The sequence below is a fragment of the Paramormyrops kingsleyae genome, chromosome 1, assembly GCF_048594095.1.
Source record: "Paramormyrops kingsleyae isolate MSU_618 chromosome 1, PKINGS_0.4, whole genome shotgun sequence".
Lineage (NCBI taxonomy): Eukaryota > Metazoa > Chordata > Actinopteri > Osteoglossiformes > Mormyridae > Paramormyrops > Paramormyrops kingsleyae.
This window is the reverse complement of record NC_132797.1, coordinates 31,222,102-31,243,726: the sequence shown is the minus strand read 5'-3', so window position 1 is coordinate 31,243,726 and position 21,625 is coordinate 31,222,102. Positions and strand designations below refer to the sequence as shown.

The 21,625-nt window shown below is 38.1% G+C and overlaps 4 long non-coding RNA genes across 6 annotated transcripts; 1 reads left to right on the top strand and 3 right to left on the bottom strand.

Moving 5' to 3' along the window:
* Nucleotides 1–863: 863 nt before the first annotated feature.
* Nucleotides 864–3,300, bottom strand: LOC140578682 (uncharacterized). Its single transcript, XR_011982944.1, has 3 exons — nucleotides 1,978–3,300; nucleotides 1,404–1,504; nucleotides 864–996 (listed from the first exon to the last, which is right to left on the bottom strand). It is a non-coding gene; the product is annotated as an uncharacterized lncRNA (long non-coding RNA).
* A 676-nt stretch (nucleotides 3,301–3,976) lies between these two features.
* Nucleotides 3,977–10,081, bottom strand: LOC140591878 (uncharacterized). 2 transcript variants are annotated; one of them, XR_011992184.1, is made up of 4 exons: nucleotides 9,807–10,081; nucleotides 5,098–5,753; nucleotides 4,524–4,624; nucleotides 3,977–4,116 (listed from the first exon to the last, which is right to left on the bottom strand). It is a non-coding gene; the product is annotated as an uncharacterized lncRNA (long non-coding RNA). The 2 variants fall into 2 exon arrangements; XR_011992183.1 differs by lacking the exon at nucleotides 9,807–10,081 and having other exon boundaries at nucleotides 5,098–6,420.
* Nucleotides 7,039–8,871, bottom strand: LOC140591879 (uncharacterized). The gene is made up of 3 exons (XR_011992185.1): nucleotides 8,260–8,871; nucleotides 7,686–7,786; nucleotides 7,039–7,268 (listed from the first exon to the last, which is right to left on the bottom strand). It is a non-coding gene; the product is annotated as an uncharacterized lncRNA (long non-coding RNA).
* A 1,258-nt stretch (nucleotides 10,082–11,339) lies between the features above and the next one.
* On the top strand, nucleotides 11,340–14,409 carry LOC140591877 (uncharacterized). Of its 2 annotated transcripts, XR_011992182.1 has the most exons (4): nucleotides 11,340–11,622; nucleotides 12,506–13,159; nucleotides 13,631–13,731; nucleotides 14,138–14,409. It is a non-coding gene; the product is annotated as an uncharacterized lncRNA (long non-coding RNA). The 2 variants fall into 2 exon arrangements; XR_011992181.1 differs by having other exon boundaries at nucleotides 11,410–13,159.
* The last annotated feature ends 7,216 nt before the right edge of the window (nucleotides 14,410–21,625 follow it).

Genomic DNA, 21,625 nt, shown 5'->3' with positions numbered 1-21,625 from the left:
GCAATTTTTATCCTCTTTTTCCTGGAACCAATTCCCCGTACATTCCATGTGACAAATTTCAGTGTGGTCATGTTTATATTAACTTAAGTTGTTTGATGTTCGCTAAAGGTGTGTGTGTGTGTGTGTTGTGTATGACCTGTATGTTTGTGTCTGTCCTATGTGTCTGTCTGAGATGGACATGTATATATCTGTGTTGTATGTTTGTGTGTGTGTGTTGGTACTAAGTATACATTGTGTCAGTATTAATTCTGTGTATTGAGCAAATGGCAACATTTCAGATAATAGAAACCCAGCAAACATTTGGACGTTTGATGACCGTTGAAATGACGTCCCTCCGACACGTCCCGTCATGGTTGAAAAATAGTTCCGAAATGAAAGTTGAACGGACGTCTTTGACGTCAACTTGCCGTGTATTCGACGTCTTTTCGGCGTCTTTTCTGGACGTCTAATGCGTCGTCGTCTGGATGTTTTTAAGATGTGTTTCTGCGTTAAGTCAGTGTACTTATTAGCCTGAATATAAACGTCCTAATTGTGAAATGCACATCAGAATATAAATGGTTCAATAAATGTCCAAAATCAGTCCAGTCAGACCTCAACGTCTATACAACGTTTAATCAACGTTTACATTACAAAACATTTCTTATTTGTATTAAATAAGAAAAAAATATATATTTATATATAATATATACATACATAATATACAAATAAATATATATATTTAAATATTTGTGTGCATTGTATATAAACACATACATACACATACAAATATAAAACTATACAACATTTATATAGCAGAACTGTAAATAGTAATTAAACATTAGTTAAACAAGAACGAAAAGAACAAGAACATGAACACACACATGAATTATTTCTGTCAACGGGCTCATTTCCTATATCCCCCACCCCCAGCTCTTCCTGAAGCATGTTTTAGGTGTTCAGCCATTGCTGCCTCAATCTCGGAGTCTGTTGCATTTGCGCTCCATCTTTTTACTGCATCTGAGGGAATTGAATATTAAAAAAAAAATTTTTACAAAAGGGCAAAATTGTCTTTATGATCCTACAACGACATTAAAAATACATCTTGGAACAATATTATCAGTTTCATTAACGAAACATTTGAAAAAAGTAATCAACATGCATTACACGACATTTTTCTGTTGAATAATCTTTGGTTAATAAAAGATGTTCTGCATTAAATGTGTGCTAGGTGAATGAAAAAATAGCATGTCCCCTTCCCCTTCAAAACCACTGTGGTTGAGCAAGTTCCATAAGTAGGTGTGTAACTGTGTGAAAGTAAACAGGACATTTCTGTGGTCTTTAAGACAATATTCCTTCAATAGATAGGTACCAATAAAAGAAAAAAAAAAAAAGTACAAAATTTCACGTCATAAGGCCAAAATTACCTTGAATTATATTGAATATGATTGTATCTCTAAATGGCTTCTTTTGCAGTTGGCCACCACCCCTCATGTTGAATTTTGCCATTAAGGCATTCGACATGATTCTGTGAAAGAAATTACTCAGGATTACTTCACCATCAGGAAAATTTACATGTAAGGTCAATATTACAATTATTGTAGTTGTAATATTATCAGCATGTTACTTGCATGCAATGTTAAATCATACACTTTAACAACCACTCATCTGTCAGGTAACAAGTTCCCTGAACTATGTTCTTATCCATATCCACATTTTTTGAGACAACTAATTAGTCATTAATGGCTTACACTGAAATTATATTTTGATTTTTTGGTTTTCAGTCTGGCAGACTAAGTCAGTAGACATCTAAAACCTTCTGAACTAGAAAATAGGCATGTATGTGAGGAGATACTGTATAATGTGTGAAAGATTAAATCTGTAATTAAAAAAAATAATACCCAAAGCTGGGTTTCTTATTTTGGCCAGAATATACATTTACATATACATTTTATTTCTGAATTATGCAGCAATACAAACAATGCAAGGTAAAATACATACCTGTTCATGACTTTATTGACACAGTCCCTGAGAGAAGATCCCCCAACTCTGGACAGTTGCTGAACCTAAATGTGACATCACAATCTGTAATATGATATTAAAGCACAGTTCAACTTTCCCTGGCAGTGTCTCTTTTGAAAAGTGTTCAAGAACATAACGCTCAATACCATAATAAATATACTGTCCATTGCATTTATTTTGAACTGGCACTCCTTGTGGAGTTTCAAGAAGAGTTCTAGCGTCTTTGGAAAGTCTATGGCCATGACGTCTGAGCACATCCAGAAGCTCATTTAATGCCTTGTGGTTCTGGTTTGTAGCAGTAGCCCAACTAGCCAAGTCCTTGTGAAGAGATGGTGTTTCAACAATTGAACGTGAAGCCTCATCCAACTGCTCAGACTCAGTTTCAGTAGAATCAGTATCATAATTGTATTCTTCTTCATGTCTAATTGACACCACTGCTGTGCTAACAGAAGAACTACAGGCCACCATAGGATGTATTTCGTCGTGTGTTGATCCCTCCGTGAGGGGACTGCCCTCTCCCGCCAAGGCTGGCTCCACTGACCCCTCAGAATCAGAGCTGCTATCATATTCCACTAAGGAATCAACCTTTGCCCTTCGTCGTCTCCACTTCCTCTGGTAGGACATGTTTAGCAAATCTAAAATTACAAAATTATTTTAAAGTAGTTACTGAAAACATCCATGTTAAAATTCATTTACAGACGCCAGCCCATGTTATTCTTGAGCTCTTCCTACATTTTGCTCAACATTTCACAGTCTCTTTCAGGTAATTTACTTTTTGAAAAATCTCAAAAGGCTACATTGAACAGTAAAACTTACTGGATCATTAAAACATACTGGTATGCTATTATCGACTGAATTTCATAGCTACTACAATATTTACCATTTGCTTGGGTTTTAACAAATTATTTTTTTTAACTTTATTTAAAAGATCTTTCACTAAACATCTCGCTTTAAAGTCAATTTAAGCAGTTACAACAGCACTTCTTGCCCTACCAAACGCACTACTGATTTGCCCTCCCCCACTCCAATCTTATCTGAAATGATATCTTCCAGCTTCTGATTGACTGAACACACCTGATCCAGGTAACCAGCAGTGGGTAGGGCAGGGATAATTAGAAAACAAATAGGCCAGGTGTCCTTGAGGACCAGGGTTGGGAACCCCATATCTATTACACCATGTTCCTGCAGTAGCATGAAACTGCTCTGCTCATTTGTAATTATTTTTTAAGGCAGTGAAACAAAATCCAGCAAACTTAATATTTTGGGGACTTGGTCATTTTGCTATCAGTTTTCCACCAAGAAGTTTGCTCAACTGCATAAAATAGCTCAACTTAAGTGTAGAGACCGCATGGGGCTTTGAACGTGAAGCCTCATCCAACTGCTCAGAGTTTGTTTTTAGGAGCAGCCTAACCCAGCAAACATTTGGACGTTTGATGACCGTTGAAATGACGTCCCTCCGACACGTCCCGTCATGGTTGAAAAATAGTTCCAAAATGAAAGTTGAACGGACGTCTTTGACGTCAACTTGCCGTGTATTCGACGTCTTTTCGGCGTCTTTTCTGGACGTCTACTGCGTCGTCGTCTGGATGTTTTTAAGATGTGTTTCTGCGTTAAGTCAGTGTACTTATTAGCCTGAATATAAACGTCCTAATTGTGAAATGCACATCAGAATATAAATGGTTCAATAAATGTCCAAAATCAGTCCAGTCAGACCTCAACGTCTATACAACGTTTAATCAACGTTTACATTACAAAACATTTCTTATTTGTATTAAATAAGAAAAAAATATATATTTATATATAATATATACATACATAATATACAAATAAATATATATATTTAAATATTTGTGTGCATTGTATATAAACACATACATACACATACAAATATAAAACTATACAACATTTATATAGCAGAACTGTAAATAGTAATTAAACATTAGTTAAACAAGAACGAAAAGAACAAGAACATGAACACACACATGAATTATTTCTGTCAACGGGCTCATTTCCTATATCCCCCACCCCCAGCTCTTCCTGAAGCATGTTTTAGGTGTTCAGCCATTGCTGCCTCAATCTCGGAGTCTGTTGCATTTGCGCTCCATCTTTTTACTGCATCTGAGGGAATTGAATATTAAAAAAAAAATTTTTACAAAAGGGCAAAATTGTCTTTATGATCCTACAACGACATTAAAAATACATCTTGGAACAATATTATCAGTTTCATTAACGAAACATTTGAAAAAAGTAATCAACATGCATTACACGACATTTTTCTGTTGAATAATCTTTGGTTAATAAAAGATGTTCTGCATTAAATGTGTGCTAGGTGAATGAAAAAATAGCATGTCCCCTTCCCCTTCAAAACCACTGTGGTTGAGCAAGTTCCATAAGTAGGTGTGTAACTGTGTGAAAGTAAACAGGACATTTCTGTGGTCTTTAAGACAATATTCCTTCAATAGATAGGTACCAATAAAAGAAAAAAAAAAAAAGTACAAAATTTCACGTCATAAGGCCAAAATTACCTTGAATTATATTGAATATGATTGTATCTCTAAATGGCTTCTTTTGCAGTTGGCCACCACCCCTCATGTTGAATTTTGCCATTAAGGCATTCGACATGATTCTGTGAAAGAAATTACTCAGGATTACTTCACCATCAGGAAAATTTACATGTAAGGTCAATATTACAATTATTGTAGTTGTAATATTATCAGCATGTTACTTGCATGCAATGTTAAATCATACACTTTAACAACCACTCATCTGTCAGGTAACAAGTTCCCTGAACTATGTTCTTATCCATATCCACATTTTTTGAGACAACTAATTAGTCATTAATGGCTTACACTGAAATTATATTTTGATTTTTTGGTTTTCAGTCTGGCAGACTAAGTCAGTAGACATCTAAAACCTTCTGAACTAGAAAATAGGCATGTATGTGAGGAGATACTGTATAATGTGTGAAAGATTAAATCTGTAATTAAAAAAAATAATACCCAAAGCTGGGTTTCTTATTTTGGCCAGAATATACATTTACATATACATTTTATTTCTGAATTATGCAGCAATACAAACAATGCAAGGTAAAATACATACCTGTTCATGACTTTATTGACACAGTCCCTGAGAGAAGATCCCCCAACTCTGGACAGTTGCTGAACCTAAATGTGACATCACAATCTGTAATATGATATTAAAGCACAGTTCAACTTTCCCTGGCAGTGTCTCTTTTGAAAAGTGTTCAAGAACATAACGCTCAATACCATAATAAATATACTGTCCATTGCATTTATTTTGAACTGGCACTCCTTGTGGAGTTTCAAGAAGAGTTCTAGCGTCTTTGGAAAGTCTATGGCCATGACGTCTGAGCACATCCAGAAGCTCATTTAATGCCTTGTGGTTCTGGTTTGTAGCAGTAGCCCAACTAGCCAAGTCCTTGTGAAGAGATGGTGTTTCAACAATTGAACGTGAAGCCTCATCCAACTGCTCAGACTCAGTTTCAGTAGAATCAGTATCATAATTGTATTCTTCTTCATGTCTAATTGACACCACTGCTGTGCTAACAGAAGAACTACAGGCCACCATAGGATGTATTTCGTCGTGTGTTGATCCCTCCGTGAGGGGACTGCCCTCTCCCGCCAAGGCTGGCTCCACTGACCCCTCAGAATCAGAGCTGCTATCATATTCCACTAAGGAATCAACCTTTGCCCTTCGTCGTCTCCACTTCCTCTGGTAGGACATGTTTAGCAAATCTAAAATTACAAAATTATTTTAAAGTAGTTACTGAAAACATCCATGTTAAAATTCATTTACAGACGCCAGCCCATGTTATTCTTGAGCTCTTCCTACATTTTGCTCAACATTTCACAGTCTCTTTCAGGTAATTTACTTTTTGAAAAATCTCAAAAGGCTACATTGAACAGTAAAACTTACTGGATCATTAAAACATACTGGTATGCTATTATCGACTGAATTTCATAGCTACTACAATATTTACCATTTGCTTGGGTTTTAACAAATTATTTTTTTTAACTTTATTTAAAAGATCTTTCACTAAACATCTCGCTTTAAAGTCAATTTAAGCAGTTACAACAGCACTTCTTGCCCTACCAAACGCACTACTGATTTGCCCTCCCCCACTCCAATCTTATCTGAAATGATATCTTCCAGCTTCTGATTGACTGAACACACCTGATCCAGGTAACCAGCAGTGGGTAGGGCAGGGATAATTAGAAAACAAATAGGCCAGGTGTCCTTGAGGACCAGGGTTGGGAACCCCATATCTATTACACCATGTTCCTGCAGTAGCATGAAACTGCTCTGCTCATTTGTAATTATTTTTTAAGGCAGTGAAACAAAATCCAGCAAACTTAATATTTTGGGGACTTGGTCATTTTGCTATCAGTTTTCCACCAAGAAGTTTGCTCAACTGCATAAAATAGCTCAACTTAAGTGTAGAGACCGCATGGGGCTTTGAACGTGAAGCCTCATCCAACTGCTCAGAGTTTGTTTTTAGGAGCAGCCTAACCCAGCAAACATTTGGACGTTTGATGACCGTTGAAATGACGTCCCTCCGACACGTCCCGTCATGGTTGAAAAATAGTTCCAAAATGAAAGTTGAACGGACGTCTTTGACGTCAACTTGCCGTGTATTCGACGTCTTTTCGGCGTCTTTTCTGGACGTCTAATGCGTCGTCGTCTGGATGTTTTTAAGATGTGTTTCTGCGTTATGTCAGTGTACTAATTAGCCTGAATATAAACGTCCTTATTGTGAAATGCACATCAGAATATAAATGGTTCAAAAAACGTCCAAAATCAGTCCAGTCAGACCTCAACGTCTATACAACGTTTAATCGACGTTTACATTACAAAACATTTCTTATTTGTATTAAATAAGAAAAAAATATAGGCCTATATTTATATAACATATACATACATATAAATATACAGATAAATATATATAATATATTTAAATATTTGTGTGCATTATATATAAACACATACATACACACATACAAATATAAAAGTATACAACATTTTTAAACAAAGGCTAAATATATAGTAGAACTGTAAATAGTAACAATTAAACATTAGTTAAACAAGAACGAAAAGAACAAGAACAAGAACATGAACACACACATGAATTATTTCTGTCAACGGGCTCATTTCCTATATCCCCAACTCTTCCTGGAGCATGTTTTAGGTGTTCAGCCATTGCTGCCTCAATCTCAGAGTCTGTTGCATTTTGCTCCATCTTTTTACTGCATCTGAGGGTTGAATATTAAAAAAAATAATAATTACAAAAGGGCAAAATTGTCTTTATGATCCTACAACAACATTAAAAATACATCTTGGAACAACATTATCAGTTTCATTAACGAAGCATTTGAAAAAAGTAATCAACATGCATTACACAACATTTTTCTGTTGAATAATCTTTGGTTAATAAAAGATGTTCTGCATTAAATGTGTGCTAGGTGAATGAAAAAATAGCATGTCCCCTTCCCCTTCAAAACCACTGTGGTTGAGCAAGTTCCATAAGTAGGTGTGTAACTGTGTGAAAGTAAACAGGACATTTCTGTGGTCTTTAAGACAATATTCCTTCAATAGATAAAAGGTACCAATAAAAATAAATAAATAAATAAATAAAAGTACAAAATTTCACGTCATAAGGCCAAAATTACCTTGAATCATATTGAATATGATTGTATCTCTAAATGGCTTCTTTTGCAGTTGGCCACCACCCCTCATGTTGAATTTTGCCATTAAGGCATTCGACATGATTCTGTGAAAGAAATTACTCAGGATTACTTCACCATCAGGAAAATTTACATGTAAGGTCAATATTACAATTATTGTAGTTGTAATATTATCAGCATGTTACTTGCATGCAATGTTAAATCATACACTTTAACAACCACTCATCTGTCAGGTAACAAGTTCCCTGAACTATGTTCTTATCCATATCCACATTTTTTGAGACAACTAATTAGTCATTAATGGCTTACACTGAAATTATGTTTTGATTTTTTGGTTTTCAGTCTGGCAGACTAAGTCAGTAGACATCTAAAACCTTCTGAACTAGAAAATAGGCATGTATGTGAGGAGATATAATGTGTGAAAGATTAAATCTGTAATAATAAAAAAAATAATAATACCCAAAGCTGGGTTTCTTATTTTGGCCAGAATATACATTTACATATACATTTTATTTCTGAATTATGCAGCAATACAAACAATGCAAGGTAAAATACATACCTGTTCATGACTTTATTGACACAGTCCCTGAGAGAAGATCCCCCAACTCTGGACAGTTGCTGAACCTAAATGTGACATCACAATCTGTAATATGATATTAAAGCACAGTTCAACTTTCCCTGGCAGTGTCTCTTTTGAAAAGTGTTCAAGAACATAACGCTCAATACCATAATAAATATACTGTCCATTGCATTTATTTTGAACTGGCACTCCTTGTGGAGTTTCAAGAAGAGTTCTAGCGTCTTTGGAAAGTCTATGGCCATGACGTCTGAGCACATCCAGAAGCTCATTTAATGCCTTGTGGGTCTGGTTTGTAGCAGTAGCCCTACTAGCCAAGTCCTTGTGAAGAGATGGTGTTTCAACAATTGAACGTGAAGCCTCATCCAACTGCTCAGACTCAGTTTCAGTAGAATCAGTATCATAATTGTATTCTTCTTCATGTCTAATTGACACCACTGCTGTACTAACAGAAGAACTACAGGCCACCATAAGATGTGATTCGTCGTGTGTTGATCCCTCCGTGAGGAGACTGCCCTCTCCCGCCAAGGCTGGCTCCACTGACCCCTCAGAATCAGAGCTGCTATCATATTCCACTAAGGAATCAACCTTTGCCCTTCGTCGTCTCCACTTCCTCTGGTACTCAGAGGACATGTTTAGCAAATCTAAAATTACGAAATTATTTTAAAGTAGTTACTGAAAACATCCATGTTAAAATTCATTTACAGACGCCAGCCCATGTTATTCTTGAGTGCTTCCTACATTTTGCTCAACATTTCACAGTCTCTTTCAGGTAATTTACTTTTTGAAAAATCTCAAAAGGCTACATTGAACAGTAAAACTTACTGGATCATTAAAACATACTGGTATGCTATTATTGACTGAATTTCATAGCTACTACAATATTTACCATTTGCTTGGGTTTTAACAAATTATTATTTTTTCTACTTTATTTAAAAGATCTTTCACTAAACATCTCGCTTTAAAGTCAATTTAAGCAGTTACAACAGCACTTCTTGCCCTACCAAACGCACTACTGATTTGCCCTCCCCCACTCCAATCTTATCTGAAATGATATCTTCCAGCTTCTGATTGACTGAACACACCTGATCCAGGTAACCAGCAGTGGGTAGGGCAGGGATAATTAGAAAACAATTAGGCCAGGTGTCCTTGAGGACCAGGGTTGGGAACCCCATATCCATTACACAATGTTCCTGCAGTAGCATGAAACTGCTCTGCTCATTTGTAATTATTTTTTAAGGCAGTGAAGCAAAATCCAGCAAACTTAACATTTTGGGGACTTGGTCATTTTGCTATCAGTTTTCCACCAAGAAGTTTGCTCAACTGCATAAAATAGCTCAACTTAAGTGTAGAGACCGCATGGGGCTTTATACCTGCGAACTCATGCTAACAGAGTTTGTTTTTAGGAGCAGCCTAACGTTAACACTACTAACTTTTAGCCTGCTAGTTAATTTTAGCCAAACTCAAACTACATTTTAGTTCCTTCGTGTCAAACGTAAAATTTATAAAACAATACAAAATGGACTTACCCAACAGTAGTTTTTTTATATAGATATATTAACTTTCACCCTCCTCTCTTCTTGAAAGTAAATAAGACTCGTGAAAATGCGTTAACTTTTCCTCTCCCTCTCTCAAGATAATCTGGAATATCGCGGTATATCGCGAGACTGCCAACTGTTTCCAAATTCAAATTAAAAAACTTTATGTATCCACATGGGGAAATAAAACGATTATTGGGGATGCACTCACTATTAAAATGCACTTAGCTAAAACTCAAAGTGACAGCTATACATGCAACCCCAGACAACTGTAGACATGTACAAATGTATCTGAATGCATTTTTAGGCAATGTTCTGTGTCACATATTTTTACCGATTTATGCCGTCTTACCTCGACTGTTTTTGGCCGGGGACACAACGTCGCCGTCGGACCAATGTTTGCTGGGAAGCCGCGGTCGGGAATTGAAAGGAACGGACTTCAGTATCAACGATCAGTTTCCGAAGGAGATCTTGGAGAGAAGAAAGATCCTGCTCCCGATACGGAAAAAGTTAATCGAAGGAGGCTCCCGTGCTGTCATCGCGGTCGACAAGCTGTACGTCGGCGGACGGCTCTATCGCGACCAGAATTCCACTCCCTGGCTGTTCTGAATCTGCAACAGGTGATCTGTATCCACACCAACATCCTTTATTTATTTCTTCCGTTTACTCACTTTCTCATCAGCACAATGGTTTTACAAATATGTCTACATAAGATAATTATTGCCGGTTTAATAAGCAAAAGGTATCGTCGTCGTCTCTTTGCTTTTCTTATCATTTTTGTTTTTTTCTCTCTCTTTTTTTTGTGTGTTGATTATTGTTGTTATTCTGGAATGTTTCTTTGGGACCTGCACTGTTTTAGTTCACGTAAATCTCTTTCCACGTCTTTTCTCTTCTTTTTCTGTTATCTTCCCAGCAAACATTGGTCCGACGGCGACGTTGTGTCCCCGGCCAAAAACAGTCGAGGTAAGACGGCATAAATCGGTAAAAATATGTGACACAGAACATTGCCTAAAAATGCATTCAGATACATTTGTACATGTCTACAGTTGTCTGGGGTTGCATGTATAGCTGTCACTTTGAGTTTTAGCTAAGTGCATTTTAATAGTGAGTGCATGTGTGAGCGAAGGTCCACTATGTGACGTCCTTTACACGTGCATTTACAGTCCATCATGATCCTTTATTAAATCCACTGTGAAATTGAGCACGAAACATGCAAATGCGACTGTGCTTACACCTTGGTTAATACTGCAATAAAAAGTAAGTGCCCCGAGTAGTTTTTAAGAGGTTGTGAAAAGACGGCCACTGACGTCCTTTACACGTCTATTCAAGCAAGACTCATTGTGGGGGGAAAAGGATATATTTTTTAAATGAAATGCACAATAATGTTTATTTACATATTGTTTTATGACAAATTATTCACAAAGTACTCTGTGATTGTGAAGCCACTGCATTTGGCATTATGCGCCCCGTGTTTTCGAATATTAAAAAATTATTTTATTATTTTTATGCATTTACATATGAACAGGTACTTACCTGGTTACCATTTAAAGTCCGAATTGGTTGTGGATTGTCAAATAAAAAAAAGTTTACTCGCTTTACTGTGCGTGCGTTTTATTTCCCCATGTGGATACATAAAGTTTTTTAATTTGAATTTGGAAACAGTTGGCAGTCTCGCGATATACCGCGATATTCCAGATTATCTTGAGAGAGGGAGAGGAAAAGTTAACGCATTTTCACGAGTCTTATTTACTTTCAAGAAGAGAGGAGGGTGAAAGTTAATATATCTATATAAAAAAACTACTGTTGGGTAAGTCCATTTTGTATTGTTTTATAAATTTTACGTTTGACACGAAGGAACTAAAATGTAGTTTGAGTTTGGCTAAAATTAACTAGCAGGCTAAAAGTTAGTAGTGTTAACGTTAGGCTGCTCCTAAAAACAAACTCTGTTAGCATGAGTTCGCAGGTATAAAGCCCCATGCGGTCTCTACACTTAAGTTGAGCTATTTTATGCAGTTGAGCAAACTTCTTGGTGGAAAACTGATAGCAAAATGACCAAGTCCCCAAAATGTTAAGTTTGCTGGATTTTGCTTCACTGCCTTAAAAAATAATTACAAATGAGCAGAGCAGTTTCATGCTACTGCAGGAACATTGTGTAATGGATATGGGGTTCCCAACCCTGGTCCTCAAGGACACCTGGCCTAATTGTTTTCTAATTATCCCTGCCCTACCCACTGCTGGTTACCTGGATCAGGTGTGTTCAGTCAATCAGAAGCTGGAAGATATCATTTCAGATAAGATTGGAGTGGGGGAGGGCAAATCAGTAGTGCGTTTGGTAGGGCAAGAAGTGCTGTTGTAACTGCTTAAATTGACTTTAAAGCGAGATGTTTAGTGAAAGATCTTTTAAATAAAGTTAAAAAAAATAATTTGTTAAAACCCAAGCAAATGGTAAATATTGTAGTAGCTATGAAATTCAGTCGATAATAGCATACCAGTATGTTTTAATGATCCAGTAAGTTTTACTGTTCAATGTAGCCTTTTGAGATTTTTCAAAAAGTAAATTACCTGAAAGAGACTGTGAAATGTTGAGCAAAATGTAGGAAGAGCTCAAGAATAACATGGGCTGGCGTCTGTAAATGAATTTTAACATGGATGTTTTCAGTAACTACTTTAAAATAATTTTGTAATTTTAGATTTGCTAAACATGTCCTACCAGAGGAAGTGGAGACGACGAAGGGCAAAGGTTGATTCCTTAGTGGAATATGATAGCAGCTCTGATTCTGAGGGGTCAGTGGAGCCAGCCTTGGCGGGAGAGGGCAGTCCCCTCACGGAGGGATCAACACACAACGAAATACATCCTATGGTGACCTGTAGTTCTTCTGTTAGCACAGCAGTGGTGTCAATTAGACATGAAGAAGAATACAATTATGATACTGATTCTACTGAAACTGAGTCTGAGCAGTTGGATGAGGCTTCACGTTCAATTGTTGAAACACCATCTCTTCACAAGGACTTGGCTAGTTGGGCTACTGCTACAAACCAGACCCACAAGGCATTAAATGAGCTTCTGGATGTGCTCAGACGTCATGGCCATAGACTTTCCAAAGACGCTAGAACTCTTCTTGAAACTCCACAAGGAGTGCCAGTTCAAAATAAATGCAATGGACAGTATATTTATTATGGTATTGAGCGTTATGTTCTTGAACACTTTTCAAAAGAGACACTGCCAGGGAAAGTTGAACTGTGCTTTAATATCATATTACAGATTGTGATGTCACATTTAGGTTCAGCAACTGTCCAGAGTTGGGGGATCTTCTCTCTGGGACTGTCAATAAAGTCATGAACAGGTATGTATTTTACCTTGCATTGTTTGTATTGCTGCATAATTCAGAAATAAAATGTATATGTAAATGTATATTCTGGCCAAAATAAGAAACCCAGCTTTGGGTATTATTATTTTTTTTATTATTACAGATTTAATCTTTCACACATTATATCTCCTCACATACATGCCTATTTTCTAGTTCAGAAGGTTTTAGATGTCTACTGACTTAGTCTGCCAGACTGAAAACCAAAAAATCAAAACATAATTTCAGTGTAAGCCATTAATGACTAATTAGTTGTCTCAAAAAATGTGGATATGGATAAGAACATAGTTCAGGGAACTTGTTACCTGACAGATGAGTGGTTGTTAAAGTGTATGATTTAACATTGCATGCAAGTAACATGCTGATAATATTACAACTACAATAATTGTAATATTGACCTTACATGTAAATTTTCCTGATGGTGAAGTAATCCTGAGTAATTTTTCACAGAATCATGTCGAATGCCTTAATGGCAAAATTCAACATGAGGGGTGGTGGCCAACTGCAAAAGAAGCCATTTAGAGATACAATCATATTCAATATAATTCAAGGTAATTTTGGCCTCATGACTTGTGAAATTTTGTACTTTTTTTATTTTTTTTTTATTGGTACCTATCTATTGAAGGAATATTGTCTTAAAGACCACAGAAATGTCCTGTTTACTTTCACACAGTTACACACCTACTTATGGAACTTGCTCAACCACAGTGGTTTTGAAGGGGAAGGGGACATGCTATTTTTTCATTCACCTAGCACACATTTAATGCAGAACATCTTTTATTAACCAAAGATTATTCAACAGAAAAATGTCGTGTAATGCATGTTGATTACTTTTTTCTAATGTTTCGTTAATGAAACTGATAATGTTGTTCCAAGATGTATTTTTAATGTCGTTGTAGGATCATAAAGACAATTTTGCCCTTTTGTAATTTTTTTTTTTATATTCAATTCCCTCAGATGCAGTAAAAAGATGGAGCGCAAATGCAACAGACTCCGAGATTGAGGCAGCAATGGCTGAACACCTAAAACATGCTCCAGGAAGAGCTGGGGGTGGGGGATATAGGAAATGAGCCAGTTGACAGAAATAATTCATGTGTGTGTTCATGTTCTTGTTCTTTTCATTCTTGTTTAACTAATGTTTAATTGTTACTATTTACAGTTCTACTATATATTTAGCCTTTGTTTAAAAATGTTGTATACTTTTATATTTGTATGTGTTTATGTATGTATGTGTTTATATATAATGCACACAAATATTTAAATATATTATGTATATTTATTTGTATGTATATGTTATATAAATATATATTTTTTACTTATTTAATACAAATAAGAAATGTTTTGTAATGTAAACGTCGATTAAACGTTGTATAGACGTTGAGGTCTGACTGGACTGATTTTGGACGTTTTTTGAACCATTTATATTCTGATGTGCATTTCACAATAAGGACGTTTATATTCAGGCTAATAAGTACACTGACATAACGCAGAAACACATCTTAAAAAACATCCAGACGACGACACATTAGACGTCCAGAAAAGACGTCGAATACACGGCAAGTTGACGTCAAAGATGTCCGTTCAACTTTCATTTCGGAACTATTTTTCAACCATGACGGGACGTGTCGGAGGGACGTCATTTCAACGGTCATCAAACGTCCAAATGTTTGCTGGGTTTTTACCAGTTCTTTCTGTTTAAAGTGTTCGAATTTGGCCACGATTGGTCTGGGTCTGCGTCCGTCGGGTCGCCTCCCTCCTAGACGGTGTACGTGATGGAAGTTGATGGTTTTCACTGTGTCCTCCGGAAGTTTTAGGTGAGTTTGAATGAACTCTTTTACCGTTGTTTTTGGGTCTTCGCCTGCTTTCTCCGGGATGCCTGAAAATACTAAGTTGTCTCTCATACTGCGGGCCTGGAGGTCAATGACAGTTTCTTTTATTTTTTTATTTTCTTCTGTAAGGTGTGTCATTCCATCTGTGAGGGTTTTAACAGGTTCCCTGAGAGTCGCATTTTCTGCAGCGAGTGTTTCCACCTGCTGCTAGCTGAACTCCACTGACTCGCGCAAAGTCTGAAACTCTTTGTGGAGAATTTCCATTAGCGACAGACGCGCGTCTAAGCTAGATAGTCTTTTATCTATCGACTCCAAAATGTCCGTCATGTTGTTGGTGCTTGGAGAAGTCGCTTCATGCATTTGACAAGCCTAGCAATCACCTATCTCAACTAAATCTAGATGATCTATGTATCTACAGACCCTGACCTCAACCTGATAAGGGCACCCCACTCTGCCAGATGGGGGCGCCATCTCGCAAACCTACAGTGGACATTTATTGCCCGGCCAATTCAGTATGACATGCCAAATCAAACAACATGTAGAACTTGGTTCTCCATCTTTGCATTTTTGCATAATTTATATAGGTCTGAAAACAAGACTATTCATTAACCTCCTAGGATTTTCTCCCGACCTACATAAGTCTGGTATCATTTAAATCAGGAGACAGTCCTTATAAATAATTATAAAAAAAATCCTAAACTTTCTGTAAGGTACGCCACACCCAGACCATACAGGTGCCATGCCCATTTCAATCACACAGCTATATCTCAGGCCTGCCTCAGCCAATCAACACCAAACTTGAACATATCCTGTAGGACAGTACGTGGGAAGGGCCCTCCAAATTTTGTGCCGATCGGCCAAACGGGGGCGCTACAACAATGTAACATGTCTGTATTAACCTGGAAAACCAGTGCAACTTACTGTACATTTTCTCATTTCAGTTCCAGTCACATATTACTGCTTAAAATCCTTTATACTCCCAAGTTCTCTGAATCATGCCAAATCAAGATATATGTACCGTCCAATGACAGTGATTTGCAGTCTCTCGTGACGTTTAAAAACTGCATAAATGACATATTCCTATAACTCCTACAATGTCCACCCCACCTAGGTCATTCTGGTAGCAGGTCAATCAACACACTGCCCTTATGGGTAATTTATAAAAAAAATTGAGCTACCTGTACACTATGGCCACCAACCACACCCAACCTGCACCATTTCCATGCTCATTTCAATCAACCACCTAAATCCCAGTCGTGTTTAAGCCAATCCTCACCAAATATGACCCACTAATGTATCACTGGACCCCAGACAGACCCTCCAACTTTGGTGCCGATCGGTCAAACGGGGACGCTACAGCCACTGTCCATATACGTCTATGACCCACCTTAGCAAATTCAGCTGAAATGTCCTTATTTCTCATAAAATCTTCAAAGAATTGTTACTTTTCCCTTCACCTGAGTCCATATTTTTAATTTCCTTTCATTTTTCACCCATTTGCCTCATAGAACATTATCAGACTTCATTTACACATGAGAAGGCCTGAAAGTAATGAATAGCATTTATCAAATGGAGCGCTGACTCCACCTGCTGGCCACACCATTTCCATGCCTGTTTCAATCAAACAGCTATATCTCAGTTATGCTTCATCCAATCCTCACAAAATTTGACCCACTACTTTAGCACTGGCCCACGGACAGACCTTCCACCTTTCATGGTGATCGGTCAAACGGGGGGCTACGGCCACTGTCTAAATATGTCCCACCTTGGCTAATGCAGCTGAAATTACCGTATTTCTCATCAAACATTCAAAGATTGTCTCAGTCCATATTTTTAAATCGCTTTAATTTTCCTGCCATTTGACTTCAGGCTGTGTACACTGCAACAATTGCAATTTTTTCCAACAGCTAGTCACCACATTTCCCTTCTGGTTGTCATCTACCCTTTTCCCTTTATCCTACCTTGATGAACATTTCTACTGTAATGTCCTAATGTCAGGTCTCATCCAATCATAGTAGTATTATCTACTTTCTGACTATTTAAATGCATTGGCCATCAGTTACAGTCTGTACTTCATTTCCCATCATTAGTGAACTACTAATTTTATGCCATTCACTGTTTTCCTCTCCATTGCTTCTGTCCATTAGCTTTGGACCCGCTTGTCACTGCTTGCAGTTATCTTATTATTATTATTAATAATAATAATAAAATTATTATTATTATTATTTCAGACCTAAGTAGGGGGGGTATGGGGGGGCATGCATGTTGTCACAGGAGAACTACAACCCCCACCCCCAACGTACGCACCTGCATGTTCATCTTCGAAATTAGTCTCCTTTATAGTGACCACATTGGTGCACACAGTTAATCTGCTGAAGTAAAATTAAGGTGCAGTAAACTGGATTTATACCAGGGCATGCTTACAAGAGAATCCGATATCATCCACCACAAGGGGGCACAAGTGTTCAACATTGCTGAATGCAGTCAGGTTAAACTGAAATCAAATGTACCTTTAGTGACCTTAGATGTTGTAGAAAATGTGCAACAGTTGAAATGGACATAAGTTATGTTGCAAGTTCTCCCAGTAAGAACTTATGGCGTTTCTTCCAGACGTTTGAATCACCTCTTGATTGCTTCTTGCCATTCAAACTGAGATGAAAGGACCCACCCACCGGCTCTTACCAGGACAGCCTGTTGAGCATAGTGTTTCAAAGGTACGTCTGATGGACACCAATGAACAACGGTGTACGAGGGAGTCTTTCAGGGGGCTGGTGATATATCCCTAGGCAGGTGTCACCTGGGACTTCTTTGAGGTCTAATGAGACTCAAACCATAGCTTAATGAGCTCTAATGAGACTCAGTGCAAAGCCCTGAACTAGAGCTCATCAAGAACAAAACAGTGATCTACAAATTTAGGGAGGACAGCTGCTGGGGCTTCATCACATTGTTTATTCATGTGGTGATTTAACATTTGAGCTGCATCCAGGATCAAGAATCTTTATGTGTTGTTGTGCAAGTGGATTACAGTACAGCGAAATCTAGTATCACCCTCCATAATGTACAAAATGGTAACACTTTACTTGATGGGGCACAAGTACTTAGTATCTCATGAACTCATGAACAAATATAGTTGCTACTTGAGATAACATGCATCACGATTCAGTAATAATGAACAAACATGAGACCAATATATTACTTGTGTTATTCATTAGTTGGTCCTTCAGTACTTCCTTAGTAGTTCCTTCAGTTGTTCACAAAGGTTTACAGAATTAAATATAGTATCTGTTTAGGATAAAGCATGCATCACAATTCATTAATAATGAATTAACATGAGATCAGTATGTAACTAAGGCTTAGTTTGTGGTTAATTGATACATAAGTAATGGCATGATACTATATTTGTGCCCTGTCAAGCATAGTTGTCAATAAATAACTTGCAACCTGTAACATGGTATATATAGTATACAAGAGTTTTGCGTTGTTGCTGCAATGTTCAGTAACAGTCATGCAAATACAAATAAAAAGGTTGGTAAGTCCTGCAGCGTTCAGTGTTTGGGGGAGGGGGGTTGAGGTATTGTGCAGTTTGTAGCTGAGCATGGTTTAGCATGGTCTCAGCTCTGGGGTAGAAGTTGCTCCTGAGTCTGGCTGAGTGGGCCTGTGTGGACCATGTTCTGTGGGGAAAATGAGAAGATACCCCTCTCAAAATCATTCTGATCCCTTACAGGACACCCCCTGGCATCACTGTGCAGGGACGTGGTCCTGAGCATGTGGGTGTATATTTCTCTTTACTGTTAGAAGGCTGAATGACCCAGGATCCAAGACTGCCTGTCGGAGTTTAGCGATGATTATGCAGGGTGGTGTCACAGGGGGTCAAAGGTCACCGGGAGAGCACTATACATGGTACACAACTTAACATTTGAAACCTCAGAAGTGGCTGTTTATTCCTAGGCATAGATACAGTTGCCAGAGAGAGAAACCATGAACATCCTGAGAGGGCAGGGCCAAGCCCTCACCCACAAACCAATTTGAGATATCTCATCTGCATCTTAAAAGCCATAGGTGTCACAGCAACAGGCACTAAGAAAGTGTCAGCTGGGGTCGGTTATGAGGACCTGTCTGAGGGAAGGGCTCCTCTGTGGATTGGCCCGTCGGTGTAACCGTTAACCGGTGTAGCTTGGAAGAACTTTTCTCACTTTGTCATTGATTGGGAGATGGTGTGCAGCTCAGTGGGCTGGGATGCTGTGTCCGTGATCATAAGGTTGTTGGTTCAAGCACCAGGGTCAGCAGAGTAATTTCACCCTGAGACCACTAAGTAGGATGCTGGTTGTTTCAGAGACTGGTTGATCCTGCTATCTTGAAAAAAAGAAGAAGAAGAAAATATATATATATATATATATTCACTTTGGGTTAAAGCTTTAATAAATTAAATGTAAAAGGGGTAAATTCATTAGAAAGCTAAATAAATTTAAATTATCAGGGGCCAGTTTCAGAAAACAGGATTTCTTGCTGAGCTGGATAACTTGTCAGATTTCAAGTATATAGTGAGGTAAATGTAAGTGAACAAAGAAAAAGACCATTTAGTAAGTTATCTGTGTTAACGATAGTTCTTGCTTTCTGAAACAAGCCCATGGTCATACAATATGGGGGGATTGTAACCCCGCAGTAATTAACCCTATGGATTGCACCTGGGGTTCATGTTGAACAGGCCATTTGTTGCCTCTTTGGGATAATTACCTTATAACTTCAGATGTAAAAGTCAGAGACACATGCCTGATACCTAAAATCAAAGCTGACCCCTTTACAATTAATTGTAGGAAGTTGAATAGCTGAAATGAATAACCTGTGTATAATTTATGGACAAGCGAATATAACAAAAACAGCTCGAAAAACACAAAAACCTATCTTTGTGTTTTGGAATTTTGTAAATACAGTCGTCCCTCACTCATCGCGGTTAATCCGTTCCAGACCCTACCGCGTTAAATGAATTTCCACAAAGTAGGATTCTTTATTTCTTTATTATTTGGCTGTACCTGGAGTTGAAGGATTTGCGGGGGTGCTCAAATACATTGGCCTACAGTCCACACGTACAGTAATTTTAATTTTAATTGTAATACAGAGGTGTATAATTGACTCAGACAACCATTTTCACTGTCTATCAACTTTTTAATGAATAAATGTATTTGAAAAAACCGCGATAGAGTGAAGCCGCGAAAGTCGAAGCGTGAAATGACGAGGGACAACTGTATTTCAAAAACTACATGATGGATTATTAAACATGTGGTTCTCAAACTTGTTTTCTACATCTGTGCCCAATTTCATATCATTTGATGGAGGCCAACAGGTTTTACGGAGGAAAGAGCAAATGGTGCAACTAGGAGCCAATCCATCTAAAACCTAACCTAAACTAATCTGAAACCTATCCAAAATGGCTGCAGTGTAACTAGCAGTGTTTTTGGGATAGCCTCTTTCTTTCTAAATACATTACCACTTATGGGTCATAAGAAACATTTTGTCACACAACATCACCACACATTTGGAGAAAAATCTATATTTTAGTCATACGACTTGTACCAAACCTGTCAAAAACAGCTCATAAGAAAAATGCTGCCTCAGCGTGCACTGCCCCTCCCTCTATGTGTGTTTCTGCAAAACAGATTCGATCTGCAACTATGCAGAATGGCACATTGCATACTAAGCATTTGTAAATTGTCTTATTGCTTAGCTTCTTGGCGCGGCAAGTGCACACGGTACTTCCTTCCCTGTGTGGCCTTCAGCCTGGAGTCCACAGCAGAAGTGTCAGTGGTACCACTGGGACGCACATCTGCTTCTGTGGCTGTGGCTCTGTGGTTCGTGTCCTGCTGGGCCCTGCTGGGCCCCCTCCTCAGTGTGTCCACAGGCAGACAGCTGCTCACACAGAATCTCCCGAAAGCGTTTCTGTGTGAGGCCACTGCCTCTTCTCCCTGGCGATGGCTGTATGGATGATGAAGCTGTTCACCGCCGCAATATCCAGGAAGTGGCAGAAGAACTTCTTATACCACTTTGTAGTCTTCTTTGACACAGTGTAGTGCTTGATGAACGTGTCAGATGGCCCTGGACCTCCCTAAATGGGGGGGGGGGGACCTTAACCTCCCAATGTTCAACCCAAAGTTACGCCCCTGAATAGGTCCCAGAAAGTACTGGTGACCTAAGTCACTTCATACTAAAGAGCAGTAGAGACAGGCCAGGGCATAGATTTGGGTACGGGCAGTAGGGACACGTCCTTTACCAATATTGTGGGAGTGCCATGTGTTGGGGGGGGGAGGGGGGGGTAGTTTGGGGTTGTTTGGCCCCTACCAATGTTGAAATTGAACATATGCCCTTGAAGATAGAGGTGCAGTTTGCCTTACAGTCAGCAACTGTATTATTGCGTTATGATGGTGCCACATAACCTCAGCATTAAACAAAATCGCAGTGCTAAAACTGGAAATACAAACATGATAATGGCACCTTCCACCTTTACAGAAAGGTGATGAGTTTTTCCACACAGGGAAATAGGGACGCCATTATCTAATCTGACTCCATTTAGATCATAAAAACATCATGGACTTTAGTTCAGCAAATGGAGCATAACATTTAA